At 33.9% G+C, this 27,320-nt stretch overlaps 1 protein-coding gene across 1 annotated transcript in view; it reads right to left on the bottom strand.

Moving 5' to 3' along the window:
- Window positions 1-27,320, bottom strand: part of LOC149426709 (uncharacterized) — a 165,549-nt gene that overhangs the window by 104,191 nt on the left and 34,038 nt on the right. The window lies entirely within an intron of this gene.

Here is a 27,320-nt window from a genome sequence, read left to right on the forward strand (position 1 = left end):
GTGTGTCACCCACAGATGAAAAGTAACTGTTTGCAAAGTTTGCCATATCTTTGGGGACTTCAGAGTTTGATGTGTTAATGTATAGCGATTTTATTTCAGAAGATTTATTGATTTTGGATTTGGTTATGTTGCGAAAGGTATCCCAAAAACGTTTTGGATTGCAGTTGTTTTCGTAAATGAGTTTTTTATAATAATTTTCTTTCGCCGATGTAATTAATTTCTTACACAAATTCCTATATTTTTTATAATAACATTGTAATACCAAATTCTCAGGATATGTTTTTGCCTTTTCATGAAGATGATTTCTTCTGTGAATCGATTTAACTAGCCCCAGGGTGATCCATGGTGTGAATTTAATTTGTTTATTAGATACGGTTGTATTACTTGTGTGTTTTGATATATACTCGTGTAGTTTGATAATAAATTCTTTCATTGCTAAGTCAGTATCTGATTTATCTAGAACATTTAGCCAGTTTTCTGCGCTCAAGTCCTCAATTAACTTGTTGAAATTAGTTTTAGCAACGTATTTAATTTTCGAAGAAGTGGGAGGCTTGTTTTTAAGACAAAGAGATGTTGTATAGTGGTCTGAAATAGTTGAGTGTATAACAAAAGTGTCAATAAAGTTAATATTTTTTACATTGATGTGATCAAGACAGGATTTACTCGAGCCCTGTTCACGAGTAAAGCTGTTAATAGTCTGTGTGAAACCATTTTCCGCGAGTAGACATAGATAATCGATTGATTGACGGTGGTAGTCAGGGATAGTGTTAATGTTTAAATCTCCCATTATAATTTGCTGTTCAAATGTTTTCGCATTGTTTAAAATTGCTTGCAATGAAGAAAGGAAGGGGTCAATATTGATGAAGGAAGGAGATCTGTAAATGGCAAATATGCATATGTTATTATTCAATACTATTTTCATACAGTTTGATTGTGCTAAAGTAATTTCCTCTACATGAGCTTTAATTCCGTCCTTGATGTAGATAACAATTCCACTGGATTTGTTGAGGATGGTTGTGGTGTGATATTCAGAGTAATTGTGGATTGATTTTACGGTGTAGTATTTATTTAACCAGCATTCGGTTAATATTATAACATCGAAAGATGAATTAAATTGATCAAGAAAAATTGTAAAGTCATCGAGATTTGATATGCTTCTAATATTCTGGTGTATGATTTTTAGACTATATGAGTCCCAGTTATAGTTGTTTAAATTCTCCAGATCTCGAATTATATTCATATTAATGCTAATTACAGAATCATTGTAATTATCCGAAGGTAACTGAAACATAATTATGATTAAATTTACTATGATGTGTGGTGGTGAACCCGTAGTTCTTTTGCGAAAAGTCTGCAAACAAAAAGTTAAAAACGAAAGTGTAAATTACTGTGTTGTTAATCAGTGTTTTATTAATATATTGTATAGTAGAATGTGAGTTCTGATTATTCGAGTATGATGCGTATTTCACTTCGAGATGAAAGTTGATTCCACTAATTATATTAGATATAAAAGATGTTATAAAAGATGATGGTGTTGGTATGTTTCGTATAGAGCAATCTAAGCAGTTGATGATTATGTAGATATCTGTCATGAAGGCTGCAAATACAAAAAATATGAAAACAATAAAATCAATAAAATGGCCAAATGCAAAGTATGTGCTGATTCTGTAGAGGAGTTGATGCGAAAAAAAATGCCAAAAAACAATAATTAAATACCATAACATGCGAAAAATGCAAAGAAGAACCAATACTAGGACATATTTATGTAAATTAAGATTTTTTCCAGATTTACATAGATTTGTTGGGAACATAATCTTACAAAGACTCTCGCTGCTTGTGATACGTACATATGAGTTTGATTGAAGCACAGAGAGAGAGAATAGAGATAGTGCATTATTATGAGATAATGAGAGAACATTATATAACATGAATGATAATGTTGATACATAGTATTCCAACTTAAAATATATTTTAACCGTAAAGTGCATACTATAGTGTATAATGCTTCTGATTGTAATTGTTAGGTGTGATAAAGGACAATAATTAAATTTAGTAACATGTGAAAAATGCAAAAGTATGATTAAAAATGTGCGAATAAAATATGTAAATAAAACAGTAGTAAAGGTTTTTGAGAAATACAAAAACATTATTTTGACAGAGCTCGAGCATTTTTAGTTAATGTAAATTCTGTAAATACAAGTGAATATAATAAAAGTTAGCCAAAATAATGAAAAATAAATTAGCCAAAATAAAATGACTAGTATTTATTTTACTGATATGATAATTCTGTATGATGTTTTGTAAATTTTCGACATTTATTATGTTAGTAAAAGCCAAGTTCGTTTAAATTAAAAATAATAAGAAACAGTAGCAGTAAACTGCAACTAAATCTCACACAATTTAGAAAATGTTCAAATTAAAGACCTCGCTGATTGAATACTTCTCCTGGCAGTGAGCAGATGCGGCGCGGTCTTAATTCACACATCACTTTACACATTAAGGAACACGCTTCATTATCGTTCGCGCGGGGAACGACTGCGGGGCGGAAGTCGTGAGCATGTTGTGATAATGATTTCGCTAATTGACCCTCGTTACTGAAGGCATGCGGCAGGAGTCTCGGCCCGGGTTTATATTACTTACAGAGCTTGCTGTACCTTGTACCCTCCTGTACGCGCGTAGGGTCCGACCGGCCCGGCCTACGGGTCATCCCGGCGATTACTCACAGGGGGTTTGGCAGTTTGGCCCCACAAGACAGAAGACATTGGTCGATATTGTGTAGAATATTCACTAAGGGAGAAAATTATATGTAACTACCTACATCCAAAATAATATGTTTTGTTGTTTAAAATTCTGTATTATTAAAGTACACCTTGGTTTACGCTCATACAAAACAAAAATGCTAAGTAATAAAAGTTTTTCAAACGTAACAAGCATGTCTTTGAAATAATGTACATTTCACGTATTATAATCTATGTTAAATATTAATAATAAAAATAGTAAATTGGTTTACTTTGCGTATATACTTGATCGTTGGTATTATTAGAACATATGGAAAGTGCGTTTATGAGAGGTTTTTGGTCGCAAATATCTATCTTTTTTTTTACGGGGCTAATGAAATCGCATGAATCAGCCAAGTGAATTTTTTTAGATACAGGCCGGAGAGGTAATTCTTCTGTCAAATTTGTGGTTAAGTCTTCACGGACGGATAATTTATTAAGACGAGACAATACCCTAAAATAAAGCCAGAATCTTAACGACGTAAGTGAAGAAGCCGTGCACAAAAATATGCGACGCGCGGCCCTGGTATATTGGACATACCTGCGGTTGAATTTGCCATATCAAATCTCTAAAATAAAATGAAAATCTTAACGACATAAGTGTGTAATTCCGGCATAATGGACGGACCTACGGTCAACTTTGCCCCAGCAGGCCAATAAAATCGATCTTTCTGTGGGCTTTATTGTAATTATTTCTGATGAACGTATTCATAAAACCCCAAATGTTTCTCGAGGGATCCCTCGAGAAGTTATTAATTCATCGTATAAAAAAAATAAATTTGGTGCTTATAGCTAATTTCATAGTTGAAAAAAAAAATTAAATAACGTATTTATAAATACTAATCTTTGTAAGCCCTTGTTACAGATTTCCGTTATGTGGTTAATAAATGAAAGATTTAATTGAAAAATGAAGTCCTAGTCTTTAATTTGTGATATCTACTTATACTTTCAGTATGGAGGTAACGGTTTCGGTTCAAGCGAGAACACAAATGTGATGGAATGGTTTTTTATTTTATTTTTATAAGTAGGCCCTACCAGTTCATTCATTAATATATTCCTTAGATTTCTGGACCCAACAAGTCCAAAAAGCTTAAGAACCGTCGTAACTAAAGATATTTTTGCTTTTCATGTCGATAATTAGATCAATATCTATTAATAATTTGTTCTTTAACGTTAGAAATAAAACAATTTTGAATTGAGAGAAAATTTGTGCTACAAGCAAAGAATACGTCTTTAATTGCATTTAAATCCCAGGAAGCAATTTTCTTCGCTTTCCAGTTCTGTTTTCAGGATTCGTATAATACGCATGTTGCTGTATTAAAGGGGCCGCCATTAGCTCCCACGCCCGCCCCTCTACCGCCCTAGGACCCCCATTACACCCTCCGCCCCTCGGGGGGGCCCAAAGTGCACATTCATGTACCGCTGGAGGGGCTGGCCTAACTAGCGATCGGGCCTTCATATCGAGAGGCGTTGCGAGGGAGCATGCAGGTGTTCTGACAAAACTTTTACACATATTCGCGGTGGAATTATACAACAATCATGTGTAAATTCTGGGGGATATACTCGCATATACTTATAGACTTTTATATGTATACGCGGAAAAGACCGAATAAATCAAAAGAATGACATCATTCCGGTGACGCAATTGAAATGTTTCCCAGTTTTAGACTGAATTCATTTGAATCGGTCTGAAGTTAGAACTCTTTTCGGCTGTCTTCTCGGGGATTTCTTCTTATTGGTGAAAAGACCGATTAGATAAAATTAATGAACCCATTCTGCTGACGCATATGAATTAGTCCACAGTATCAGACTGAATGAATTAATTTCCAAAATGCGTCCTTCAAACCAGTCAGAATTCTTTTCTGGTTTCATTGTTTTAGCAATCAAGATGACTTGGAACTATGCTGGGGAAAACTTCTAAGACCCTTCTTCTATACACACTGAACTATGCAAAACGAGCAGTTTTGGATAAATTTTCGTTTTCTATAATATTTTCCACAATTCTTTACAATTATAATATAGATAAGATTGTTTAAAGATGTTACATTAGGAAAGTCAACAACCAAAGGTCATAAAATACGAGTTTACCTGTAGCACTAATGAATTGACTAATGATTCAAATAAGAGTAATTATGACTGTTAAAAATGTACGAGCTATTAGCTAAGTTCCCAACCAGTTATTTTACAGGCGCCTAGCACCTAGCGGTCAGAAATAAAACTAGGGCCTATAGATAAAACAGGTGTTTTAATTACCAATTGGCTTTTCTTTGACAGTGTTTTGTTTTGATAATTAGCTTGTCAGTGTGTGTTATTTGATTAGGTTATAAAAAGCCTCGCCGAGTGGATTTATCACTTCTTCTCTCCTAAAAATAGTAACAAGCAGTCATTATGGTCAATTGACCAATTGTAAAAGTGTTTTGTCCGGGTCGGGAATAATTTTTATCTCGTAACATTAAATAAATTAAAAATGCAGTTTGTGCAGTAAAAACGAAAACCATGCGTCTGTTATTTTGAAGACTTCATCAAGCCCCAAACTATTCTCAACAATGACTGAATTGATTCGCCATTTTGAAAGAATAATTATAATATTTAGATGATTTTTAGAGCTCCGTTTTTGTTAAAAATCACCTCAAGGGCGCTGTAAAAATATAAAATACATTTCTACAATGATCTATCTAATTACTAACAACTTGTGGCTAACACATTGCATCAACCGGTTTGTGGATCACTAACACAAAACCATATGTACAATTCGTTTGATAAATGAACAATAAAATACATATATTATGATGTATTTATATTCCGTACAGGCAGATAATATACAGGATCATATTTATCTCGACAGGATCTTCACATCTGTAATAAGACAATACACAGATTATATTACCAACCAAATTTTTAAACCTAAAACTTTGCGTTACTTCGTGGTGTTTCGCCAAGTTTAGGAAAAATGTGAGCTGTGATTTGAATTTAATGTATATTCTGATTTTATGCAAACTTTAGACGCTTTTCCATTGGGCTTACTTCCATCATTCGATTAAAATCGTGCATCGGGCATAACTACTTGGTACTTACCCCAGCTACTCACGAGATCTGTCTTTGTATAAACAAGTACCTAGTTAATCATTAGCGGTGTTTCAAGGAAATCTTGAAAATCTTTTGTGATGCGTTAAGTTAGATTATTGTAGGTTCAAAATAGGTACATACTCAAAATCGAACGTACTAATTTCGGTTTTCTGTGCATTCGTCGATTAGTCCCGCGTGAAAGTGAAAACCGGTTCAATTTAATTTCGAATTTAAGTGTCATTTTCAAAAATGGAACCTATTTGTGTAAACAGTTCAGATAAGTGATAAAGCAGGTACCCACGTAGACAATAACATTTTTGACAGAAATTAATTACAATTTAAATTTTTAAAATTCAATTTCAAGATAATAAGACTATCCCGCGATTTTTACGGATCTGAGCTGGTACTTAAAATCAAAACTTTAAAACTTACTTTAGTATTTAAAATTGGTGTTATTCCTTGAATTGATACTTTCACACTAAAAAGTCGAAGGAAAATTAAAGTTGGATATATAAAGTAGTAATGCCCAGCAACCTGATACTCAGACAGGAGCCGAGTGTGAATGCGGCCTTCGGCAATTCTCTAGACACTGCAATAGCGAAGGAGCCAAAATGTAACCCAATTACATACACAGACAGATCACTTCCACACTGCATCGATGAAAACGGCAATGCATTCTCCAAACGATTTACCTTACACTAACCCATTGGTTATTTAAATTTCCTAACCGTTGCGTGGAGTATATGCACCCTCTTTGGCAAATTATTTCGAACATGTGCTAAGATCTCAAAAGGCATAAAGCTTGCAAAGCAGAGAGTCTTGTTGTAACGAATAGTAACTCATAATGTACTTATGAGATATGGAGGAACCTAAAATTGCCACTCGTACAGCCCATTATATCACACTATAGCGCCGCATGAGAAAATAGTTCAACAGATAACTTTAGTTTAGTGGGGAGCGAAACTAAGGGTTAAGCTTGGAACTGTTTCCAGCGACCGTAAAATGAATTGCAAAATTATGATGTTAGAAAAAAATTAAGTGCATAATATTTCTTCACTTCTAAAACGAAAAGACTTTTGAACGATAAATTTTCACAATTTAGATGTTCTCAAAGCAAATAATGTGCATATTCTCATTAAGTAAAAAGATTTTTTTAAATAAATGTATGCTTTTAAGTACAAAATAAACAAGAAAACCAAAGTGGCATTTTACTGTTGAAGAGACGAAATTATGTCTCTATCTTATCTGCGACAATCGTGGTTTCTGGCAGGAGTTGGTAGAAATTGTTAACCGTCACAAAACAAACAGAATTTTCTAAATAGAAAATTTTATGAAACTGTGATTTTTTTATTAATTATTTTTATATGAAAGTACAAAAGAATGAGGTGATGGAATGTTTAAAATATATTTGTCTTTCTTTTTTTCGTTAGCATTAATTTTGGTCAGTGTTTAGATGAAAAGATGTATCGTGAGTCATTGAAAAAACTTTGAATTTGATTTCAAAATTTTATGATTTAAAAAATTATATGTTTATTTACAATAATAAAATTCGAAAGCTTGTTTCATCACCTTTCAAAAACAGGTTTTAGTTTTCGTATACGTTCGGAAATAACCCAATTATTAGGATTTTATTGAGAGGCGGAAATACACACAAATTCTCCGAAATTCTGATTTTTCCGACCACATCTTTAAAAAATGTAACGGTCAATAAGACAGATGTTTTAAAGGATAAATGTTCTCTCAAAATTTCTTTAATTGCTGTTTGATATTGAAGAATTCGCTAATAAATTAATGATACATTCAATCAGGATAATGTGACGAATTAGGTGGAATGACAGAGAGTAACTATTTTACGACATTCACACGTTATTATGACGCCAGGTTGTAACGAGTACCTAGCTATAGTCACAGTGGTAGTTGTTAGATAGTAGGTTGTATGTACACATAACAAAACCTTATCCCGGGGACAGGCGTATTATTTTGACGGACGTGAAACAAGTTTGGCCCCAAACAATTACCTTTACCCACGTAGGCGCGGGCGGCAGGTTGGTATCAGTCAAAAGGGTCCGTATTCCGTATCGCAAATCCCTCCCAGTCTTTCGCCTTCATTTGTTGAAAATGCCAAATAGGGTGTAATAATATGAAAGTTGAATTCAAAGGGCTCGGAACGATGCCGACGCCCGACGTCGGAAACCCTTTACGGGCCATTAAGGAAAGGTTGCAGGATGGATCAGCGATACACCGATACAGGGGCCGCGTACACCACAATAATACATCGTTGAATAAACAAAACAAATGGCCGTTTAAATTTCATTTTACTTGTTTCAATTTCACCCTATTATAGAGGCGTGAAAATTATACCCCAGCGCGAGCAGCGCCAAATATTGCCGAAATAATGAGGGTTCAAGTTTTATTATTTTTTTCTTTGCGGTAGAATATGTACCGACTATATATTCAATACAAAAAATATTAAAAGCATTATATACTTTTTTTTAAACCGCACATGATTCCCAACTGCTCACAGTCGTCTGGAGCCAGTGATACTATGGCATCCCCAATTAGTGTACGTTGTGAAGCTGAAGGTAATGTGGATGAGAATAATCCGAGGAAGAGGAAGGCGGGGAAGTACCTGGCTATTCAGATTTCGCCACAAAACACGGCCAAAGCCATTTCATTAATTTTTTTGCAGAATCTATAAGCCAATATAACTATTTTTCACATTACAAACGTTGTTTCTATCGCTATGGAGCTTTAATTCTAGAGATGTGTATTTATAACAAAAAAAAATGATTTCAAATGGTTGGTTCGTTTTCTTAAAATGTTGAGTGATGTAAATGATAGCGGAAAAAAATCAATCAGGATTTTTAAAACATTCAAAAATACAAAAGTATATTTTGCATAATATATAAATCATACGGAAACTTCATCCGGCGTTTTCTGATAAACTATCGCTGTAAATCGGGAGGCCACTGTACTCGCACTAGTTATTTTATGTAACAAATTATCCTAAGCTGTCGTTCCACGGGTCGATAAGGAATCGACATAATCCAAATGCTGTAAAACCCGGCGAAAAAAAAGTTTCACAATGGACTGTAGGTACTGCAGACCGTTTACTTGCTGTTTACGGCTGTTGTGTTAAAAACTACAAAGTAGTTTAAACAAAATATAAGCTACATAATATTAACACACATAACAATAATAATGCTACATAACGATAATACGTACCATCTCATCTAACAATCACTCAACATTCTGTTCGCCTATCTTTATTTCGAACTGTTTTTTCTAAAAATTTACTTATTCGATTCTCTGTTTTCAGGCTATAGGGAACAAGATTGTAAATGTTGCCCTCATGACATATATGCTTCTCTAACCACTTTCAGCATTTGTCTTATATTGTATGTATCTATATTATCTTGTATTCGTGTACTCTTGACATGTTTATAAATGTTGTATAAGTCCGTTTTGTATTTTATAGATTAAATGGCATATGATTTATTCATACAATTTTCTATAAGTTAATTTCTTGGAATATTATTTTTGTGGGAGTATCTGGGTTATAGTTAATATTAGTAAGGTCCTTAAAGATTAAAATGATTTAAATATTTTTTTGCATTCAATCAAAATCCTATATTTTAATCTTATGTTCTTCTGCAGCAGTAAAAACAATATTACCACGTTTTAAGCCATTTCTAAACCGAGGCAGTTGAAAACAGTATCTTTATATCTATGCGCGTATTCTAATCTCATTTCGTATAAATCCGAGTTACATAGCTTTAACTGCAAGGTCAGGAAATTTGAAATAGAATAATTACTCTCGGAAGGATTACGAGTCGACAGAAACTACGTGCCGACTTTAGTTTGCGACGCAATTAAACCTAAAGTATATTTTTTATTGGATGACATATTTATTTTATTCCAAGTGCTTCCTGTTTTAATGTCTTTCGTTGCGTTACTTGGTAACATAATACGCCGTAAGATGACTTGAATTCTAATTTACATAAATAGCCACTTTGCTTAAAGAGCTTTCAAAATCAAATGATTATTGCTTGGTAACATTATACTATTTACCATGAACGATAATATTTTACTGCTTTTTTTTAAATAAAGGTACGGTAATTAATTTAAAAAAATGTGTAAATATAAGTCAAAGATGCACCGATTGCAAGATTCCGATTCTAAATTTATAAAGTTTTTAAATCTAAATCCAATTTATTTATTTTATAAATAATTATCTCCACGGAAGACTTGCATTTTCTTTCAGGACCTTATTCATCCTAGAAATTTCAGTGCGGTTAGTCTTTCTGATAAGAGGAAGGAGTGAACATGAGTCTTGAAGAGACCTATGATTTAGGAGGTTAGAAACACAGCAGCTGGCATACCGAAGGAGCTGAGCTTTAGAGGAAATTAGTAGTTAGCTATCAAAATTATAATTGAATTTTTCTGTATTTTGATTTGCCTAGAATAATTAATACATGTTCATATGTAAATTATTAGTAAATGTAATTATATACAGGGTGTTACGGGACGTACTTAACTTACTTTAACTAGTGACTTTATTGACGCATTTAAAAAGAAATATTTTTTCAACATCAAACAAAAATAAATGTGAATGCTCGCATTCGCATTCTTGTCACTGGTCATTCAGCCGAGTAAACCGCTCATTCCCTCACCCCGACCCCAAGGACGGGTTGTTCCACAGAATTTGAACAATTCATCAAATGTCAAAGCTGATTTTCAAGTACTGTGAAGGTTCTATTCAAGTTCTGTTATTTTTTTTTTGTGAAACAACTGGCCAATAATGGTATAATAACAAAACATGAGTTGAACCTCCATAGAACTTGAAAATCAATATTGAAATTTGATGAATTGTTCAAATTCTTTTAAACAACCCATCCTTACTGTTATATACCTACAGATTTGTATTGTTTTTACATGAAAAAAAAGTCGCACGAGACCAAAGTTTCATTAATTTTTTCAACTCTAAATAATGCCAGAAATCAATGGTTAAAGTAAGTTAAGTACGTCCCTTAACATTCGTAAGCGTAAACACTAAAATTCGAATAAAATTCACGCGATTGGGAATTAGTTGAAAGTGCTTATTATAAAGTGTATGTATAATATACCAGTGAAACTCAAATGTTAAAACCATCGGATGTTTTTGTTAGGTTAAAGGAAGTGAAAGGATATGGAGAAGAGGAAGGTTGGGAAGTTCTTGTATATTCAGATCTGTCACAAAACACGGCTGCACAAATTCGTTGGCTGCAACGTTTCAACTCCGAATGGTATTGAGGTATATAGATATATATTATATATATTGTCTATATTCCTCTCAAAATCAGCGAAAAATGTAGTCCCCTTGCGGGAAGTAGGAAGGGGAGTGTGGCGGTTGTCGATGTCGCCCGAATCTTTCCGACCGCGAATGAACTCCGAATGGAGTAGCTGGTGGCCGACAACAGCGTCACCGCCCGGAACATTTGGGTTACCGGCGCGGTTATTTTCAAGCGCGCCTTCACTTTTTTAACATTAAAAAGCCAATTTACACGACTACTGATGATGGTAAAACCCTATTTATCGATGAAAGGTTATACCATTTGGTTTACTGGTTTTTCCAGTACGACTTGTACAATATCTCAGCTTGCATGTCGGCATTTCGAAGTTATCTGTATACCTCAATGCTGAATGGTGATCTTTGACCAAAGCGATACTGAGTATATCCACCACTAAACATATTTATACCAATAGCAAAGGTTGTTTTTCAAAAAAACTTGACGCGCGCTCTCCACAACTCACATTTATTATTATTACCATCCGATGTAAAATCTTACATAATGCATTGTGCTGCACCTGAACAAATAAGATCGGTGGACGTGCACTGTGTGGTCGGTTCTCTTTTTATTTGTTTGTCCTCCCAGAGTAGCAGATCCACCAAGAGGTGTCTGCTCGTATTACTACTTTATCTCGCGCCTGAACCTGCACTGCAACACACAACATACTCGTACATACAACATGTCCTCGCCAATATTGGACTGCGCCGAGACATGGATACTATTGTGGCAACACCACTGTTCACTCCTGCGATCCCGGTTTTATTTTTTTATTGCGCTCAAATTGTGAACTGGACAATTTTGTGAAGCGGATCACTGAAAAATTGCTACCCACGGCTACAAATCTTTTATGTTTATACATTAAATCTGCGTAAAAGTTTAAAAGTATCGTATAAAATGTATGTTAAACTGGTAGCCACTCTTCGATTTCGCCCAAGTTTGAGAACAAATTTTTCGATTTGTATCATGTTTTCTGAATGTGATATTAATATTATTTAAGTGTTTGTTGACCATTCATAAGATGCTCATGATAATAAAATTTTCTAAAAGACAAGTAGGTATCAAGATTACTAATGAGATAATTAGTTTATCATATCGTAGTGGGTTTAAAGATATTTAATGACTAATAAAATATCATTAAGCCTACGAAATGTATATTTATTTATTGGCCAATTTGCATAGCGCTGCTTTTGTGAGATATAACCTCAGGGACGCTTTACAGTTGATGCAGGTATTACAAAAAAATTAAATATTACAAAAAAAAAGTGAAGTTAAGTTAAGTAAAATGAAGTACAGGAACAGGTGACACGAAGATAGAAGATATTGCTACAAATTTATTAGAAACATATTTAGTACCTACTTAAATATATCGTATTACGTCTTTCAATTTAATTATTTAATAAATCTTTTATGTGAAAATTCTGGAATATTTAGTGTGACCATAATTTTTATGAATGTCTCTTACACCAAGGGTGACTTTTTGTGTTAATCCCCCGCATTCCGAATGTTTAACATATTTCTCTTGAATACTTATAATTTCGTAACTAAAATTTTGTTGTTTTGAAGATAATATCCATACATTTGTATGGCCGAAACGTTAACTAAATGAAATTCTGAAAATTATTAAAAAGAAATTTTATTCTGTTATATAACATGTTATAGGTATGAAAAAATTCACAGCGTATATGTAACTTAGGCGAGATATTTTTGCTGTATTTTAAACGAGTCGTGTTTTATTCATTTTCGCTTAATTATTCCCAAAACTTCAAACCTTCTTCTTCTTCTTTCTTAACGCTCACTACGGACAGAGCTATGCATCTATAATATCACGAAAAGTTATTATTTCAGTTTCAGCCAGCCTTGCAGTATTCATCGTCAGGACAAATATCCTGACATGGCAACACGGGGTAAAAATATATCACAAAAGGCTGTCAGAATCTTAATCATGTCTAAAAATATATCACAAAAGGCTGTCAGAATCTTAATCATGTCTAAAAATATATCACAAAAGGCTGTCAGAATCTTAATCATATTTAAAAATATATCACAAAAGGCTGTCAGAATCTTAATCATGTCTAAAAATATATCACAAAAGGCTGTCAGAATCTTAATCATGTCTAAAAATATATCACAAAAGGCTGTCAGAATCTTAATCATGTCTAAAAATATATCACAAAAGGCTGTCAGAATCTTAATCATGTCTAAAAATGGATCACAAAAAGCTGTCAGAATCTTAATCATGTCTAAAAATATATCACAAAAGGCTGTCAGAATCTTAATCATGTCTAAAAATATATCACAAAAGGCTGTCAGAATCTTAATCATGTCTAAAAATATATCACAAAAGGCTGTCAGAATCTTAATCATGTCTAAAAATATAACACAAAAGGCTGTCAGAATCTTAATCATGTCTAAAAATACATCACAAAAGGCTGTCAGAATCTTAATCATGTCTAAAAATATATCACAAAAGGCTGTCAGAATCTTAATCATGTCTAAAAATACATCACAAAAGGCTGTCAGAATCTTAATCATGTCTAAAAATATATCACAAAAGGCTGTCAGAATCTTAATCATGTCTAAAAATATATCAAAAAAGGCTGTCAGAATCTTAATCATGTCTAAAAATAAAGTGGTTGAAACTGAGATATATCTTTATAATCCTAAGTATTATTGTTCCCATGTACTTTTGCCCCGAATAAACTCGAGCTGAGTAACTGTTTTAATGGAAAAAAAACCTTTATCTTAGAGCTGAAAATCCGAGTCAGATGATGTGGCAAAAGCAGCGGTCGGAAGGGGTTCATAGGGAGGTGAAAGACAATGTGGGAGGGGGTTAAAGGAGAGAGGAGGAGGAATGGGGTGGGTGGGATTAGGAGGTCTGTGACCACTAGCCGTTGTTTGCCCTTCAGCACATCACTGTAAACCGGTGTAAGGTGATATTATGTGTGTTTACTGACACTGGAGACTGTAGCACGCTTCCACCGACTCAGCACCTTCTATTGTGTATCACGGATTCGGTGTCAACCATCCAGCGTATCTATAGGAACTTATGTGCTCCTGGTTGTTTCTAAGAACATAATGTTAACATGCTTGTCAAAACGACAAAAAAAAATTACAAAATTTTTAAATGTATCCAATTGATTCAGAAAAAATAATATTCCCGACCTTTGATGAAAGTGCATTGTTAGAACATAATATCGAATCCCACCTTAGATTCAATACAATAATATTTATGTATAAATATTATGAATCTTCATTACGGATTAAAACGAAAAAGGATATGCTGAAATAAAATTAAGAAAAGGCTACCAATATATTAATTTAATCCTTGAAGACAATATTAAAGGCTCTCAACAAAAAAAGTGAAACAAGAAAGAAAAAAGACAGTAAAAGGTTCAGTTGCATTTTGGAATCAAACCTAGGATTAAATTTTATATCGGTGATTCAATACCATATTGCATTTGTATGCCTTTATTCGATGAATATTGCGTATGTATAAAACAATAAAAAAATAATGCAAACAAAATTCGTTTTACCATTTTAAAGAATATCTTGAAAAAGTGTTTTTTTGTAAAATAGTTAAATCTACGCCACCTATGAAAGAGTACGTTACGTTAACTCTTCAGAGAAATGAAAAATTATATGCTGAAACAGAATTGAAAATAAGACTTTAAAAATGACATATGTTGGATTATAAATGGGTAAACAATAAATTAATTTCCTGCCACATGTCTGAAAAACAATTAAATGTTGAATATATTTAGTAAGCTGACACAATTTCGTTACGAGCCGTAAGTTAGTAATGGTATTGCAGACTGCAATATATCGTTAAAACCATACGGATACACGCTCGGTTCCACCGGAATGCAGGAAATAAGATATTATTATTTACTGGAATATTCAATGGCCGTAGCTGTTGCTAGTGGCGTGGGGTGGAGCAACCGCGGGATAAGTATAAGTAGGTACTGCTAGCCCGCCTCTGAATAATTCATTAACGATAAAAAATGGTGACACATGGCGTATTGGAAACTCTCCCTAACCCTTCTAATGGCAACGGCTTAGGTCAGGGGTTCTCAATGCGATCTCTGTGGGCGAATGTAGGAGTTTATTTATCAATTTGGGAATCTATTTAGCAGGGGCGTCCGAGTTCAAAGGGTGAGATTTATCCAGGTTTGGAAGCAAATGGGTCTGCCCAACAGCTGCAATGCGGACCGGAGAGTTTTCGAGGATTCGGCAGTCTCTCGTGAATGAATTCATGCGTTCGTCACTCCTTGACAAACTGACCACCAGAATCCTACCCACTTCTCATATATCTTAAAAAGATCCCCTGCACAGCATACCCAAATATGACATGCCCAGAAGAAAAAAAAATACTACTTTTGTTACAATATTATATTAATAATGTGGGCTTTATTGCATGTTCTACCCGTACCTATTGTTTACAAACAGATTCAGAAAAACATATTTACTATCTAAAAATTGATATAGAAAAATATACTTTCCTGGCTGGTCACTTCAGATTAACACAGGTTAAATATGATTTAACACATATGCCCTGATGATGGACACTGTAACGTTGTCCGAAACGTTGGTTAAAGAAGGAGTTAGCGCAACACGGCATAACACACCAAAAACAAATAACAAAAATAAACACAGGTTTATTAAAAAAAGTTTACTACTTTGCGAAGGTTAGGTTGTGTTTACGGTGATTATTCATCTCACACAGAGATTGAAATATAATTCTATACTGTATCTACATTTGCACCACATTCACTGCTGAGAATCTGAGATTATGCTTTTCTTTGATTTCAGGACCTTTTACATTCAGGAATTTATAAGAAGTGCTTCTTCACGCGAATGAACTTGTTTAACATTTGGATTAACAAAGTGAAGTGAAAGTGAAAGTTATAAAGAAAAAGCTCGCCACGTTTAACACGTGGTGATGGAACTTTGTCCGATATCGCAAATATTACCAACTTGAAAAATCGTTTTACTTACATATTATTATGCAAGAGGTTTGTTGTGTATTGCAAGAAGTGTACCCCCGCGAAAAAGAAACTAGTCGCTAAATATTCATACCACAATGTAATTATAATATGTGTTATTCCCAAGGGTAATTAGAAAAATAAGTCTACTAAATAAATCTATATGTAGATATTTACCAAGCAAATTGAAATTTAAGTACTTGAGCAATGAAGTTGGGAAACCCGTTGAAAAATTGCCATCTATCTACTATTAAAATTTCTAGAAGTCTTACCATAGAAAGATGTCGATTATTTAGATTATATACTGGTGTATACAAAGTAATTTATGAAGAAGTAAATTAAGATTTGTTATTAATTGTAATTTCGAATATGCCCCGACCATAAACGTGTTGATGCTCCCTGGATCAAATGAAGACGTAAAGCTCGTGCTCACGCGTCGAATGGCCGTCAGTGGTTTAGGCGAAGGGCGCGGTGTTTGGGTTCCGCGGGACAATTGAATGCTGCTTAATTATCACATAAATCAATTAATTGAGCCATTAAATAACTAGACTTTAATGCGCTCTTTCAGCACCCCTCGTAAAGTGTAAGTCTTACAGCGCGGTCTTTAGGTTATTGTCGATTTACTGTTCTCTTGAGATTTGAAGGGAATCACTTAGGTAGGTTCTCTTTCCTTTTGAGTTCAATAACCCCGTTATTACTCATATATATTATCGAAATATAGCTGTGAATGAGGAATACTTGGAGCAGGTGGATGAGTTTGTGTATTTAGGAAGCATGTTTACGAGAGATGGGAAGGCTGACAGATATATTGAAAGAAGAGTAAATGCAGGTAACTCCATTAATCGAGGACTGAACGCAGTTGGCGCAAACAAAAAAATGTCCAAATAAGCGAAATTAGCAGTCCTCAATGGAGTGCTGGTACCTACCCTGATGTATGGAAGTGAGGCATGGAACTGGCAAAGAAAGGATGAAAGTAGATTGAATGCTGTTGAAATGAGATCTTTGAGGCGTATGTGTGCTAAAACTATGTACGATCGCGTGAGGAATGTAGAGATCCGGAAAGAGTGCAAGTCTGATGTAAGCGTAGAGTAAGATCAAGAAAGGGACGCTTAGATGGTTTGGGCATGTAGAGCAAATGAGCGAAGAAAGGAGTGTAAGGAGAATATACGATGCAAATGTGAATGGTAGCAGAAGTCGGGGACGCCCGAGGAAGACATGGCACGACCAAGTGAATCAGATACTTGAGTCGGGCCATATAAAGAGTCAGAACAATAGAAGAGTATGTATGAGACGATGTATGAATGTGAATGAGGCAAGGAGTGTGTGCCAAGACCGAGTTGTTTGGCGGTCCGTTCTCTCTGCTTACCCCTGCGGGGAAACGGCGTGATGTTTAGTTAGTTAGTTAGTATGCTAAGGCGCTAACTATTTCAAAGCATAACTCTCAAGAAATGTTTAGCCTAAAATAATTCAATTGAATTAAAGAGCAAGAGAATTAAATTAAAGAGCAGATTATGATTTTTTATAGTATACCTTTAAAGAAAAACAATTACTAGAATTAGCCATAGTCTTCGTAGGTAGAAAATGTTATTAAATTTTTGGATTGATTTAAAAGCTTTAAAAGCGATCTCCACTAACATTAAATAATGTTTCTTCGAAATAAAGAAATGTTTATTTCACTTTTCTTTCATGAAAACTTTAATAAATTTCTTAATTACAGTTTCAAATAATCTACAGTTTAATATTCATTTAGACATCTTAAAAAAATATCCATTTTCTTTTATTTTCATTTAAAAGGTAGACTGCTTTAAAATTTTTTTTTGCATATTTGTTTTTATACCTTTGCCGTCTATATTGTATAATGTCGTAACTGCCCACTGAAAAGCACAAAATGATTATGTATTTTCACAAACTCTTTTATTGTTTTTATAATTAATTTGTTTATTGTTTGAACAACCATTTCTTCTGTAATAATATTTTACAAATTTGTATTTATTTTAATTTTAAGTTTTAGCCATTGTTAACATATTTATTATTAACGGTTTGCTTACATACTTTTGTAATTTAATATTATGAGATATTAATATATTCAATATTTTATTTATTTATTTTATAATTTTTTTAAATGTCGAAAAGAATATGACCTTATTGGGGTATCTGTTCTAAGGTATCATTGTACATGGTTTTGTGTATGAATTATAAATTAAGTATGTTAATTTTTTTAAAGTAAGTATTGTAAGTTTGTCAAAATATTATAGGAGAAATTATCTAGATGAAAACATAACAAGTAAGTTTGTTAAAATATTACAGGAGGAAATATCTAGAGGAAAACTTAAGATACGTTGCAACATTGTGTCTATATTCTTTCTTCCCGTGTCCATAATCCATATCTTAAGAGGAAGCTACAAGCCAAAAATGTGTATATTCTTGGTATACCTTATATTGTAGGTAATAGGCATTAAAATCGCTTGACTAACGGAGTCCAGAAACGTTCGATTTCAAGCACAAAACTGGTTTTTATTTATTTTGTAAATAATTTTATAAGAAAGCAAATAAATTAATCAAGTGAAATTGTCATAGATAATCTTAGCTATAGTACTGTATGTTTTTTAAGTTGTTTTCTTTACGCGTTCATACATTTCTTTTAAAAAAATGTTTTTTTTTAGTAGTTTACATTTATATTTTTATTGAGTAATTTATTATTTTATTTGTATTCTACTCAAGGGAAACGATAGGAAAACCTTCAATTTATCTAAAACTTGTTTTTTGGTATTCATAATGTACACCAATTCGTTATAAAGGTTAGTAAAAATAGTGATTTAGCATTAAGCTTCGTCTTAAAACTTCTTTTGAAGTCGGTAATTTTTTAATGGTTTTTGTTGCAAGAGGGAGGATATTAAATAATTTTATACAGAAACATGTACTTATATTTATTTGTCATAAAGTAGTTTTAGTAGTATTGGTGTAATGTATATTGTAATAAGGATCTTGTGTATCGACCCGAGTTTGTATATGCGTAGTTATTCTGGTTTTTTAATACAATTTTTTTTTTTAATATGATTGTTTCTGAGACATAAAATTCACGGAATTAAAAGCATAGTCTAGGCGTTTGTTATGTGAATTCAATCTATAATTTTTAAAATTGTCTTTTGTGCTATGAGCACTAGTTTTATAGTGATATCCATCCTTACTTAGTATTTAGGAGGCATACGTTTTATTGTTTATTTAATATTATTTATATGGAGTCATGACCCCTATTAAATTTGGCGTAAGAAGATCACCTCTGAACAAAATCTCATACAATATTAAAAGTTAGTGTTCCGGTTCCGGTTAAAGATGGTGACCGTTTTAATGGTTCGGTAAATATTATTTTTTTCAAATGTGATCGACTGTCAAATAGTCGTATTTATTAAATAAGTAGGTTGGAACATAAGTATCTACTTACAAACCCTACGATTTCGGAAGAAATTTTGTTTTGATTTAATAAGAGAAATATACTTTTTTAACGCGAGTTATACTGTTCACGTTCATAGAAACACTAGTATAATCTGTAGCTTAAAAAGCCCGATAGGAGTGGATTATCACAAAATCCCATCACATTACTATAGTAATTATGGTTAAATTAAATGACAGTACTTTTTCAGATTTAATAACATTTATTTTATCTGGTTAAATGATAAAGCCTTCGTTGTCCGTTGATTATCAACAGAAGAAATTAAATTAATAATAAAAAAAAACATTTTCAATTCCCGAGTCAGGGTTGCTACTCGTCCGTTAATTCGTGCCATTCGTCTTTGTGCCAGATTAACATTCGTAGGTTTCCAGAAATCGTTTGCAATTACTAAATGTCACTTAATTCGACGGATCGCCGCTCAGCGGGCATTCATTACATGGCGGAGTTGTCTCCTTTTTATATTAAACGACCACGTATCTCATAATAATACTCCAAAAGCGACCAGCAATACGAATAAATAATTCCCGCTGTCTCCTGTTCGAGTCTCGCTTGGATTCCTCTGCAGTATTTTTTTAACGAGTAGGTACTACACAAGCGAGTTTCTGAATTTGAGGGGGAATTTTAATTTTAATCTACAAACAGTGCACTAATTAAAATGCATAAAATACGTGTTTTGGTACAAGACACATTCGTGTTTTGAATTGAAAATATTGTTCAGTATTAAATGGGTGTATTTCCCCTTGATCATTAGTACAAATATTTACAAAAATAAAACATAACTTCGTCACCCGTAGGGTAACCAGAAATATTAAAAGTTAACGAGTATTTTTATGAAATAGTTTGTTAGTTAGTTTTATAAATTTTGAATGCGACCAGTATAACACGCGTATAGAGGCACAACCCTGGCCTGCGATTCTGGAGTTAAACGATCAATCGTTTTCGTGTGCGCCGTCTTCGAGTGAAAAACTACTAGTCGCCGCGACTAACTTTTTCGAATGTTTCAATTTTACGTATTCTTGAGCGTCGAACGGTCGAAGTTTGTAGAAGAGATGATTATATTGGCACCCCTGTGAATATTGTCTATGTTCCTGATGTTTTTGGGATTTCTATGGTGTGACTGTCAAACAGACAACAGTTATTCGTTATTCAAAACAGAAATGGCTGCGGGACATATTACAAATTGCCAAAAGCAACTCTTAATTAAGCTTGTAAGCTCCGATAAAGATTTAGTAAGTGGGAAATTTTCACCCACTTTTACATTTGCGGAATCCGCGCGGTAAAACAAAAATTGACAGCTAGACTAGATTTTGACAGCCAATTCCATAGAAACGCCAACAACCTACCACTCGCTGCCCTGTTTCTACTGGTTGCACCCAGTAGATGTTGTGTGGAATGACTTTTGACGTTTGGCGTCAAAGTATGTACCTTCGACCAATTTCGGGAATAGCAACGACGACCAACGTACGTACTTTCGACGGCGATTACGAGCGCCCTCGATTCAGGAATAGAGCCCCTGGTTGAGAGATTCGTTGTAACTTCGCCTTCTTTCTCATGAACAATGTATGTAACAGAAAGGGAAGTTACAACGGAACTTTCAGTAGCAGAACGTTATTAAGGCTCCATTGTTTTATCGCGGTTGACATGTTTCTGTAGGGTGTGTGTTCTAGTATTCTCACTATGCGTATTTCACATGTAAAATTTCATATTGTCATGATTTATTTCATACCATGTCTATTTATATGTATATTGAAGATGTATCTTTCACAAATAATCTGCCTATTGATTCTATGATACCTTGATTCCTTGATCCACTGATACCTTGATATCTTGATACCTTGATATCTTGATACCTTGATACATTGATACCTTGATACCTTGATACCTTGAGTCCTTGATACATTGATACCTCGATTCCTTGCTTTTCTTGATCTATATGATGATATTATCCACATATACAATATCTAACTTACATTTTATAATTTTTCATTTTTTACATTTTATTTCAGAAAGATTTGATTCCCTCAGGAATTCAATAAAATAAAAACCGACATAATTTTCGTTTATGCTCTCGCAACGAAAATACATTGTTAGATGTAAACTCAAAATAAAATATTGAATTATGTAAAGCTGTGTAGGTGACAAACTACAAAAATAGTATACCAGGAATTAAATTAATACATACTTTAAAATATATTATTTACAATATAATATAATTCTCTCTTCTATTAAGAATACCTTTGTAAATTTTTGGTGATACTGTTGCCCAATAAACGGCCTTTCGTGGACATGATTAATCCGCGGAAGCTGTGATTACCTCTAAGACTGTAAGGTAGTGTTTGTATTAGACCCAGGTTTTCGTGTTATTGTTTTCTGGTGTTGAATTAATATTCTCCCAAAGTGGCTAGGAAGGCCGGCCAGTGTTGTATCAGGGAGAAGTTTAATTCAAATTGGGTTTTTGCTTTGAGGCAGGTAAGTTTTTATGTAAAATGTCTCGGTAGGAAGATATATCTAATGTTTTATCGCGTATATATTTTGTCACAACATTAATTAATATTATAATGGTTTACTTTGATGTCGTATTTAACCGTTACCATTGTAACTTCGTAATGTAAGTGATTCTCTTTGAGAATGATACTCTAGTTATGATAGCGTTGGTTTGTAAATTTGTGTCCGAGAAGACTTAGGCCTTGGTTATAGACAGCTTACTTTGAGATCAGCAGATCTAAATGCAACTAACCGATTAGTTCAACTCTCTCGGTCAAATATATTTTCGGTCCGGTTATCTGAAATAAGCTTCCTCCAAATATAACATCCAGAATTTAGCAGAGTTCAAGTCGGTCTTAAATAATAAATTGTTTAAAAAATCCTATCTAATTGACTTTTTTAACTCGGACTACTCGAGCGTTTTAAAGGCGATGCACTACGTCGGGTAATATTTTTAATTGAGCCGCTATCAATAACAACTCTTACGTAGATGGCGATAAGTTTTAAATTCCCGCCTGTTTTGATTTAAGCAAGAAAAAAACATGGCCAAAAAGTGCCTTTTATTTTATTTTGTGGATGTTCAGGCATAAATATTAAAAAAAATTTCGATCATTTTATAAATAACTTAATTTGCCACATTATACAATAAAATCATAACCGTATATGGGTTCGTAAGTAGAAGAATTTGAACTTTAAAGCAGTTTACATAGGCCTTTACATTATTTTTTTCTGGGCTTATAAAAAAAGACTTATCTAAAAAATACTCGATTATTTCAAAGGCCAAAATGTATTTTACTCGCAGTATTTAATTAAAGCATCTGAAACATTTCTAAGCGACCAAATTTTCAAACCAAAATCACATGATTTTGCATTACTACGTATGGCATCGCCTTAAATTTGTTTGTTACGTTCCAGTTCCGTACAGGATGGTTACCGTGTTAGATAGGTACTACATTTTTATACCGCAGATTTTGAATGATCGTGGTCCCTACTACGAGCTGCCAAATCTGAATAGTAAATATTATGGCACTTACCGGCCTTATGAACGTTTAAAAAAAGAATTGTCACTGAGGTGACATTTATTAAAAAAATACTATAATAATAAATCTAAATAAATGTTTTTTATCTAAAAAAGAAAGACAAACATTCCCGGGTTACGAATAACCTGACAATATTTGAAAATTTCCTACAACCACCACAGTAAGTGGAAAATGTTGGTTGTGTTGTGATGGAGGGCTTGGCCAGCCGATGAATTGAACACACTGCGCCTGGGTGGGACCCAAACGCGATTTCAACTCAGCCACCGACAGGTCAGTTTTATTATTTATCTTTATTTTTTGTAACTAATATTGATATCCTTACTGTGATCTCCCGTGCTGAATATTTCATTTACATATTATAAAATATTAGCAGTTTGGATAACATAAAATAATTATAAGTTCATTATGTAGAGTTTTTTTCTGAAATATTTATAAATATATAATGGTGCGTATACTTTAGCGAGCCGAAACGCGAGCTGAGCCTCGAATTATGGGAAAGGAACGAAGCAACAGCAAATGGCACGAAACGCCGCTTGCGGTTGCTTCGTTCTTTTCCCATAAATCGAGGCTCGGCTCGCGTTTCGGTTCCCAAATGTATACGCAAAATTAGACGGGTTTTTTTAATATATATTTTATATAAATTTCATAATTTGAAATTAAAAAAAAGTTTTGTTAATAAATCTTAAATATTTTTTGGTTTATAATTAATTAGACAGATATTTAAGCATCTGCTTAAAAATTCTTATTATATCAGAGGAAATTGTTTTGATTCATTAAATTATATAAAACAAGAAAACCAACCTTTTTGGAGGCGATGTTCACAGAATTACTAGCATCTAGTAAAAAAATATGACGCTTATTTGAATCAATAGTTAGAAGCACTGTAGGAGTCATTTTAAGAACATCACCACTGAATGAGGTTATTAAGACAGTATTTCATAGTTTATTGCAGTAAAGCGTACTTGAAGTTAAATGACACAAAACTGCGCTAAAGAAATGTCATATTATTATTATTATGGTTTAATATTTGTTCCAATGCAAATTGAAAAGTTGCCTATCGTAAACTTAGAGATAATTAGACCTTCAAGTGTTGATGTGATCTTTCAGGCCATGATACCTAGAAATATCTATGTTTGTATCAAGTAATGAAAAATATTGGTTCTGTAAGCAAGACCGCGAAATGAAAGTTGAAAGATTACATTGGAGTGAAGTGTCAATTTTCGTTGAAATCCAAATTAAATTTATGGATAACCTTTCGATTCTGACAAATTCCTGGATCGAAGTAGCCTTTAGTGTTATTTTAAAACCCGCATGTTAACTTCGTTGTATCTTATCCGGCGTCTCCCTCTTTCTCATTAACCATGAATGTGACAGCAAAACAAGAGATATAAATACGGATATTTTTGAATTGTCAACGAAAGCTTTATGAGTTATTCTGCCATGGAGAGCTCCATTGTAACATCTTTCCTGAAAGCGACGCGAGTAACGCAATGTAAGTTGTGGTTACTTTGAGAGACTAGAACATAAATTGTTTGATTTTCTGAAAGAAATTTTTACGATGTTTGAGGTAATGTATATGATGTTAGGTAGATACTTACTGGCATCCACATTCTTAATCAGTATGTAATTGAAGAAGTTTGTTCAGATATGAAGACATTGAAGACAATCAAACCGCACGAACAGCTAATTAAATAATTGCCTTAATTAAGGCTTAAAACACAAATACTACATCCCCATTCCATGGTTGATTCAATGTGAGCATCGTTGATTTGCCTAATATCGCATTTACATATCGAACTAATTCCCAAGACTGTCTGTATTCCTGCTTCCAAGTTCCAACGGAGGAGGCACGCTAGAAATTGGCTTGCAGGATATTCACAAAGTAAAATTAGCATGCGACAAACCGCCGATGGCGCGGCGCTATAGAGAGAAGCTTTTACACGGATTATTCATAATTTAATATCCAAGGCTTAAGTTATCGTTTGCATCCCAAGCAAACTCTCGTAATCGGTCACATCTTGCGCGAAACTGAATTTTTCTCCGCGGGACGCAATCCTATTTCAGCTGCGGGGACAAGCTACTCGCTTCTGTAGATACACGTTCTTTGCAGCGTTGCATTTTAAAATTATTATCTACAACTCCGTGCAGGTCTTCCATTCCAGAGAGCCACTTATAAACCAGCATTAATGCTTTAATAAAATATTTGAAAACATTATGAGCAAGTTTTAGTATGCGCGGTGTTAAAACTCGAAGAAGTCGTATCTATCAAGACAATTTATAAAGTACTCCCGTTTCAGAATAAAATATGAAAATCCTCGAAACAAATACACGAAACCCGAATCCATTTGATATTATAAGTGTAACTGTTTGGGTATACCTATACATACGTGTATTTGTATAGCGGGCATGTAGGAGATTACGATGTTCTCGCCGCTATAGATAAATGGCAAGTGACAGGCAGTCTAGCTGAGGCTATCAACTCTCAGCCAAACCAACAAGTTGGGGGATGCCTTTAAGGGATACCATATATCTGGAAGCGGGAGCTATCAAGTTTTCATTCACTATATATCTAAGCCATGGAAGATTACTTAGAGAGATAGACACATTTGTCAAGGGAGAAGGTCCACGGAAGGTCGTAAAACTTGCCGTGAAAATTTCTTATATCGGGCGCATGTGAGATCACTGGGGTAAATATTCATGACAGTGTCGCGTCCGAGAAAAGATTTTACCTGATACGACAATGGAATGATGAATTAGTAATACAGTTACCCAGTGGTAATCTACCGCCCAATAGTTTTTAGATAAATTAATTATTTAACACTGAAAACTGGAAACCAAAGTCTGATCTTAACGATTGTTTTGATCATCCCATTCCAAATGATTCGCGAAATAAAAGATTAACATCTCGATTTAAGTAGAAAGAAATACTTTTGTGTCGTCACATCAAACAATCCGTATGAAATTGCGAAAGTAATGATAGGCAATCTTATTGGTCTGCCCTGGTTATAGCCCGAGTTTGGAATTTCCTTTGCTTTTTAAAGTGTCGTTGTGCGAAATAGAAGAAATAAAGGAAGGTGTTGTGGGTTAGCGAGGGGTTTGCTTACGACTCGACTGCTACAAACATCTCCCTTTGTTCGGGTGGGCGAGGGGGGCTGGAGGGCCGAGGGGCGGGGAAGCCACCCCATTAGTTAAAGGGAGATATAGATTTGTCCACAAGAATTTCTTGAACAGCGATCGAGGAAATTATAAAAGCAAATCATTTTCTTACTAGCTCTGCAGTCAATCAGTTGTTTATTTCTGATCATACTGATTGAGATGAGATTCCACTGAATGCGAATGGGAAACTTGATTATTTGCATGTTTCGTTATTTCGTATAAATCTAATCAAATCTTAATTTTTTACTTATCGAAATTTTGTACACAGATGATTCAGACCTTCACTTTAAATAATTTGAGTCGTTCTTAATTTTAAGCTTTATAAATCATACAGATTTTGTTCGCGAGTTAATTACACACACTAAACAGGAACTCTCGGCTAAGTGTCCCATTAACCCTTAACGTCACTTGCTAATTTAGCTCACGCATCAACTAAGGGTTAAAATACATAACTAGATGTTGAATTAAAGTTGTGAGAGAATCGTTTCGATCGAATTAAAATTTAATGGAACGATAAATCTTTTACGAATTAAGTGTACCGAAGCAAAATCCAAGGAGGTGGTCTACAAAATTTATAATTTATCGGCAAGTATTTTCCTTTTGTCATTACTACGTAATTCAAATAATTCCTTCAAAAACACTAATCCATTTGAGCCCCATGAAAAATGGATCAGTCATTTGAAATTCCAGGTTTTATTCCTCGAGTCACTTATATAAATACAAAGCCTAATAACAGCGGTAAACCCTTCCGACGGAAAGTCTCGCTCGGGGTTAATTCCGGCCACATCTAGGCTTGTTTTTATCGACAGGATCTCGAAGTTGGTATTGTTGCGTCGGGAGGAGGGCTTACCAACTTTCTCGGTTAATTCGTTTTTAATAATGGCCGAACACGTTCCGAACCGGGCAACTGTATTCCGCTGGGTGTGACCCGAATGGTCTCCGTGTCAAATATTTTCCTGCTTCTCAGATCCTAATCTTTTGTAACTGCCACGTTGACAGAAAACAAATTATCGATGGAGTTAAAAATAAACAAA

Source organism: Hesperophylax consimilis, chromosome 1, assembly GCF_061612785.1.
Source record: "Hesperophylax consimilis isolate HC1 chromosome 1, BYU_Hcon_1.0, whole genome shotgun sequence".
In the NCBI taxonomy this organism is placed as follows: domain Eukaryota; kingdom Metazoa; phylum Arthropoda; class Insecta; order Trichoptera; family Limnephilidae; genus Hesperophylax; species Hesperophylax consimilis.